Source organism: Stegastes partitus, unplaced genomic scaffold, assembly GCF_000690725.1.
Source record: "Stegastes partitus isolate 25-593 unplaced genomic scaffold, Stegastes_partitus-1.0.2 Scaffold351, whole genome shotgun sequence".
NCBI lineage: Eukaryota > Metazoa > Chordata > Actinopteri > Pomacentridae > Stegastes > Stegastes partitus.
In genome coordinates, this window is record NW_007578082.1 from 202,215 (window position 1) to 210,121 (window position 7,907).

Here is a 7,907-nt window from a genome sequence, read left to right on the forward strand (position 1 = left end):
AAGCAGTTCTGATGATATAGGAGGTATAGTCTTCACAAGTGCTTATCGGTAGAAACAAAAAAGTGCCATGCATACATTTTTCAAATCTGACTACATTAATGGCTGCACTGAAAATCATATTTATTTTTGGCTATTTGTAGTTTTATACATGCACTGTTTGTCAGCGCCGCTCCTCTGAAGACATACAATGTGTATGGCCATTGATATGCCCTAACAGAGGTCACAATTTGCATGAGAATTAACAGCTAGTAAATTAAATTGATATTCAGTGCACATCTCCGTTGAATCCTTCAGACCTTTGTTCCCCTGCCTGGCAGAGCCCATGTTCAGCCCCTAGCTAGTCAGAAACATCTGTGCAGTTAATAATTTGATAAACAGCTTACACAAATGCTAAATTATCTTCTCCATCCCCTCCCCTTTTCTTCCTCCCCTTGTGCGAGACTTGGAACAGTTGGCTCACCTCTCTGTGGTGTTGGGTTTTATCAGTCTTTTGTGGCTGTTCTTCCACAGCTCTGGTTTTCATGGTTCTCCCTTCCCTCCTTTCACTATCACTTAGATACTGAAGCAGTGTTTGGGGGGTTAATGCAAATCCTCAATTCTCATCTGTGAAGAAAAAAAAAAAAAAAAGGCGTGGGAGTTGCCTATTGTGGCAAGTTTTAAAATGAACTTCGTCTGAACGTTTGTTATTCATTCACTGTTCTGTCCGGGGTAGCATTTGGAAAAATGTTGAAGAAGAACTGTGACATTTATCAACACATTTTAACATTTGCAGTGCCATTGTGCTTCCATTCAGTTAAAGCCTATTGTTTGCCCAGAACTCAGGTGACTCCCTGTGAAATTGCAAATTAAGGTCTGACATATTTTTTTCCGGAGAGCATTCTACATTAGAGTGCAAAAGCTTTCAAGTTCCATGTGTTAATTCAATGGTCACTTGTTTCTATAATTGGCTGATACCACTAGCGAAAGAGATTTGACCGGGCTTTTATAATCGTTTCAAAAAGTAGGCACTTGTAGTTGGCACAGGTATAGTTTGATTTTCACAAAGTTATATTAAAAAGATTAAATGTGTTCAGACAATGATATTAGTAGTATCTGTTCAAAACCAGGTCTGATTCAATTTTAAAAAGGATTGAAAATATCAGTCAAGTCTTTATGTGTTTGTGTGTGTGTGTGTGCGCACGCGTGTGTGTGCCGACATACGGTTTATTTGTGTGTCCAAATTTTTGTGAGTGCGTTTTTGTCTATGAGAGGACAGCAATTAGTTAAGTGCTATCAAGGGGATGAAAAGCTGCAACAAATCCCCTTTATAATTTCATGGAAAAGAAAGCTGACAAAATAGAATGGGATGGAGGGGAACTAGTTTTTCCAATGCTTGCCTTTTCAGTTGCGACTTAAGAAGAAATTGGACACCAAGAGGTTGTGTTAAGCTGTGTTGTGTCATTTTTTATGTTTTTCTTTCCGATGCATAGTTTCTTTTCTTTTTTTTTTAAACTTCTCTTCTGCAGATATTGTCTCTTCTGTTGCTAACTTTGAATGAGGAGATCAGATTCACGGCGGTGCTGCACTTATTATTTGAATAAACATCAGGGCAGTCTCGAGTGCTGTCTGAGAGCACAATGCTTCAGTGTGGTTTTGAACAAAGACTCCCAGGTCTAATGACAGTGGCTTGTTGTTAGCACATGCTCGCCTTGTGATGTCGCAGTTTGCAGAGTGGATTCATTCTCCATGCTGTTTACATTTTTTTTATTCTTCTTTTTCCTTTTTGGACGTCTGCCACCGGTGTCATCCAGACTCTTGCCAATCATTTTCACCTGCTCGCGGTCCATGGGCAGATCCTGTCAGAGAGACAGGAAGGAGAGGATCATCTCTCAGCCTGACAAGAGTCTTTGAGCCTGGAGTTTGACTGACGGCTGATAGGAGGGGCGGCGTGGCGCGCGGCAGCAAATAAGGGCGGCGTGTGTGTGTGTGTGGTTGTCAGGTGGTGAGGGTTCACGTGGGCTGGGCTGGGTCGACGTTTGCTCCGGTGCTGGACCTGGTTGGTAACACTGATCGCTGGCCTTGTTAAGACAGTGGCCTCTTCACCTCCATGTTTAACAGCTCAGACTCAGTGGTGGAGAACCAGCTGTTGTGCAGCGGTTGACTCTTACTGAAATGAACCCATTACTGATGCTGAACTAGACAATGGATTGTGTTCTTTGTTCACAGCATCTCTGTGTCTTAACATTTACCCCGATCTGGAATCCATTGCAGTTAGCTTTTGTTTGTTTTTTACACCTAGAGCTGCATGATATTGTGAAAAAAGTAAGATTCAGTTAATTTGTTTTTCTGTGATTGATACTGTAATGTGATAATATAGGAGGATTTTTTTATTTTTTTACCAGATGACTTAAAAAAAAGACTATTTGGATAGAATTATCAATCTAGAATGACTGGGGTGATTTGTAGAGGAGTGCATCTGCATAGAAATAAATGAAAAAGATTGGGGAAAAAAAGCAGTTTGGAACCTTTCTCATATGATGTAACACTGGCAAAGGCATCCAAAATATTTTTTATTTTTTCGCTTTGGATGGCGTTCAGATTTGGCTTTGCGCTCATACAGAGCTTTGTGGTGCTGGTTTAAATGGCCAAACAAATTAGCTGTGTTGCAAGACACTGCGGACAGAGTGCCTGTGTTTGGTCGGCATCATCCGTTCTGTCGCAGAAATATTTCCATACAACTGAAGTTGTGATTGTTTTTGCAACCAAATCTTCCTTTTTCTCCTGTTTCTTGCTCATTTTGCTGTGGAAATGTGGAGCCTGCATGTCAACAAACTCTGTGTGTCTTATGAATAGAACCTTTAAATCTGACAGACTTTCTCTTGTGGATTAGTCCTGGAAAAGTTTCATTTTGTATTAAGCAACATGTAACATGACATGCTTGAGGTGGTTATTGTTCATGCAAATGTTGCTATCAGAATACTTAATATAAATTGTGTAGAATTAGTTACACAAATAAAATTCAACATTTAGTTTACAGTAAATCAAAAATAACCGTGGACGTAATGCAGTACCTTGGGTTTGATATGTCAACATCTGTAACTTTCCATCCAAAGACAGACCTTAGAATAGACACCTTATTTAATGAACACCTCTTCCTACACCTAAAGAGCCAATCCAGCCCTGGATGGCCCATTTGACCCAATCCTCCAGGAGAGGCCCGCGGGGCACATGTCACATCCACATTACGGAGTTAGGGAATGCTTTATTTGTTTGCGTGAGGGGCATCCTCGCCTGTCTGTTCCGTAGGTCACACTCAGTTGACACCGCTATTGGAAGTCATTGCCCTTATGTGGCTTTAGTCTTCCAGGTCAAATTATCCTTCAATTTAAACTGAAATTGGGAATGGCAGAGGCAAGGATCAGCCCGGGCCCAGGCCCTCTCCTCAGTATTAAGCCATCACAGTGTTGTAAGGTGAGCTCCTGTAATGAACCCTGTCACCGCTACCACTGCACCAATATCCCCACAACACAGCATGCATATTGATTGCAGATTGTGAGTGCGAGAACATGTGTGCGTGGCTGTGCGCATGTAATGTATGTGTGCATGCTCACGCAAGCTCACCTTTTTCTAGCAAGAAGCAAGGGAATCGTCTTACTCTCTGACTGATTAGAAAGCTCATGCATAGGAAATCACGACAGAGACGCTGCTCCCCATCTGCCCGCAGTGCAGGTGAAAACAATTTACACATCGCCAGGCTAATGGATACATTCATAGGGAGCAGAGACAGAGGGAAAGAGGGATTGAGGGGGAGAGGGAGAGAATAACAGAGAGCGAAAAAGAGAGGGGTTGTAATGGGCCCAGGCCAATGCAGGCCAGTGGCCCTGTTCATGCGGCCAAGCCAGATAGCAGCGTATCAGATAACACATAATCACCGGGGTCAGGGACTAATGAATGCGGTCATGGCCCACCAGAGCAGGCTTTTGCCCGCACTAAAGACACTTGTAAACAATTCGGCTGGGTGAAACATGGCAATAATATGTTGATTCAGCAGGTAATGAGGTTCTCCCTGAATCAATACCCCCAGCTAACCCCTCTCCCAGGTGGGCCAGTGAAGAGCAGCGAGCAAGGTTGGTGAGCGCACACCTCTGCCGATGACCTTTCCGTGGCAGTAAGGACACGAGGCAGTCTGAAGAGGACTATTCTCGTATTGCACAAGGCGCTGAGTGTCAGAACTTTCATTCGCAGCAAGCAAATGAACAGGCAGGCGCTGCATGCTAATGAGCGGCAGGCTATTTTCCACCTTTTTTATCTGCACATTATGCTCTTGACTTTGGAGAAGGTGGGAATTAGGTTGGACCTCAGTGTCAGGCTGCCTGATGGCTCCGCTCAGGAAAAACTGGTAATTGAAGCCGATGGCTGCCGCGGAGGAGGTCTGAATTTGGAAATAAACAGTTTCAAGCACTGCACGTCATTTCTAGAGAGATGACAGGGGGAATGGAAATGAGCTGTCTGGATCTAATGTGCTTTCGCAGCAGGGAAAAAGGGGGCCATCTTTCAGATAACAATTCCACTCATTAGGACTTCAGTGCCACCGTAATGACGAGAGACCAAGTTGCTAAATTCAGAGAGGACAATTAGGAAAAGCTGGCACCCAGACAAACCAAGTAAACAAGGACACATGGCTCTGAATTCCACATATACTCTGGCTTGACATTGTGAGATACATCTAATAGCTTTCAAGGGGAGTTAAAAAAGGGAAAGCAATAAATGGTCTCCTACTGGGTAATTCCTGTCGTCTTTATTTTTGCTTGTTCAGTGGTATAATAGGCAAATTAATTCCCCTCAATGGTGAATTAAAGTGTTCACGTCCGATCCTGTCCTTGTTAAAGGGGAGCGCTGATTTAAAGCATGTTGTTTTGTGCACGACAAAACTAGATCTGTTGCTGTTGATTGTAAAGTAGTTTAAATTTAGTATAATCTATGAATTTTCTTTTTAAAAAAATCGTATTTGATCACCTCACTGTGTATCCCAGGAGCACACAAACAGATTGTTACGCTCTGCTCATGCCACTATATTAGATTGGAGAAGTGATCCAAGTATTGTCATTATAACAGATGCGAAGCTGTGAAGAAGTTGTTACAGGAAACAGCAGTTACAAGTAAACAGACCGCATGAGGCACTGGTAACTTGAATGACTAATTTTTTTTTTCCAACTCTGCAGTTTTTTTTTTTGGCAGATGTGGCCTATTCACCTTCCTCTCACTTGGCCCCAATCCACTGTACCCCCTGTGGCTAACCACCAACTCCTCAGGCACCGCAACGCTCTACCATTTGTGTGTCCACTGCGTCGCTCTCCCTCAGGAGCCGCTGCCTCTCAGGAGCCGCTGCCTCTCCCCTATTTCAATTTCCAAAGGATTACCAACAACAATGCGTTTCCTCAACAGTTGTGCGAAGTTCCTCCACTCACCTCCTTCACCGAGTCCTCTCCTGTTTGCCCAAACAAAGCCGTGAACCCCAAAATGTAACTTGTGGACATTTGGAGCGGGATTCCATGAGCTGAATGAAAGTTTGCTCATTAAAATCTTTCAACGTGGCTGCTTGGTTGAGCTCTTTTACTGCATTGGAGTGATGTTTATATGCTTTCGACTGACAGCGGCAGTTAATCTCTGATGCTTTTTAATGTGGCATCAGTATGGCATGTTAAAAAAAAAATAAAAAATGCAACCTTCCTTGGACGCGGCATGCAACCTTGATGTAGCGGGCGAGACCACAGGGGTTTCTTAGACTCCGATAGCCTTCATGCTCATGAATAAAACAGGGGGTTTAGGGGGCTTCCTGTGCAGCTAATTCACAGTGCCGAGCTTCCAATCTGTTTTTATGGTACTTGGGTGGAACAATTTCTCTTCCCCTGCTTCAGGGCTGCATACAGCACGGAGAGCGGATTCTCGGGAGCTCGTACAGGGATAGTAATTTGCCATAATCAGTCATTGTGCACTGGTGAGTTTAGCACAAGCTGAGACACATGATACTTTGTGGTGTTTCTTCAATTTTATGCAAATAAACAAAGCAGCACTGTTTGCAAAATTGCCCTTGGTTTCTAACATGAAAATGTCTGTTGGCATGTAACTGCCAACACAAATTTCGTGTAGCTGTTGGGTACGAGTGATTTATGTGTTCTCTAAGCTCTCGTGTTCTTTTATATGAGCTGTGTATTTGGCATTTGTTATGAAATGCAGTGGATACATTCATTTAATTATTATTTTTTTAACCACCAATGACAGATTGCATCACCATATCCTTTGAAACGGAGCTCTTCCTAAAAATACCAACTAACACGTTGCTATCTCTCACCGCAATTAGCAATGAGGAACATGGTTCTCTTCCTCGTGAGTCCTGTTTGCAGACTCATTACCAGGCCCTGCTGGTTTCTCCAGCACTGAGAGGAAGTTAAACAAAGCGCCACTCACACACAGACTCTCTGCGGTGACAACAGGCTCCAGACCCATCGCCAAGCGCTGAGAAGTGAAGGGTCTGCGAAAACAAACCACTATGACACCCTTCACTCTTTCTTCTACTCGACCGCACCCTGTCAATGTCCAAGCCGATCGCTAGTACCGGGAGCCAACGTTAATAACTGAGAAAACAAACCACCAGGCAATAAAGCTCCGAACCTCTCCATCTTAAATCTGCCACGCAGTTCGTCGTATCAGGCTACGAAATAATGCACACCCCTGGTTTTTACTTTGTTTGATGTGAAATCATAATTGCACCTGTGTTCTGCGTTACGGCAAACAATAGATTGTCATTTCTAATGCTACGAAAACAAACAAGAGCCCGTGGATATGTAGAAAAAGGCTGGAAACATTTAGTCAGATGTACATATTGATATACTGTGTGCACACACACACACATATCCTACAGTACCGACACACAAGAGGCAGAGGGGACCTAATTAAATGCAGACAGTGACTGTGTGGACTGGCGTACAGTGGAGCTGGGCCTCAAGCTGCCACAGCAACAGTTCATCTCGGCCAATTAGATGTTGCATCAAAGCCAGGACGGCCATAAAGCAATGGGTTCACAGGCGATATTGTTGTGTGCGTGGTCAGCAATCAGCAATGTCCCCCGCTGGGATCTGCCGCCGCTGAAGCTGCAGAGAGAGTCACCTGACAACAGCCAGTATAGCAGAGGCCTGCCTGCCTGCTGTGTGATCTTCTCCTAATGTGTACGTGATGGAACCACAGGCCTCGGGGATGGAAGTAATGTGATGTTAGAAAAAAAAATATGTATCTGAACCCCCAGCAAGTTTTCTGTGTATTGGTCCTCTTTGACTCCGAATATGTGCGTTTGATCCTCACAGTACCTAAGTGTGATGTAACTGCTTCTGCGCGAATAATTAATGATACAAAGCAGCGTCGCTTTACCTTTTGTTTGCCCAGGTTACAAACAACACATATAATGATTGCTTTCTTGCCATGACGCTTGACATTCACATTTTCTGATTCCATACACACCAATTGCCTGTTAGTGTCTTTGAGAAGATTGATTTTCTGCTGTTGCATTGTTGCATATCCTGTCAATGAAGATGGATGTTTCATATAAGTAAGGAAGCGCAGATTTCTAGTATCATTTGTACTATAAAATGGAAATGCATTAACAAAGATCTCACTTATTCTCCGGTACTTATATCTCAGTAGTGTCTCCTATCTAATGTAGATACGGCTGATCCTATAAGAGCTGTAGAGACGATAGAATGACAGCAGATGGAGTGTAGTCAAGAGTAAGTCCAGTGTTTAACCTGTTGATGGGCTCAGGTACATTGATTCTCCTGGAAGCCGAGCAGCAACAGAGTCGCTCTGTTTCTCTCCTCAACCCTAAAGCTGCGAGTGAGGCGGGAGTCGGCCCAGGATGGGTTTCCCAGGATTAG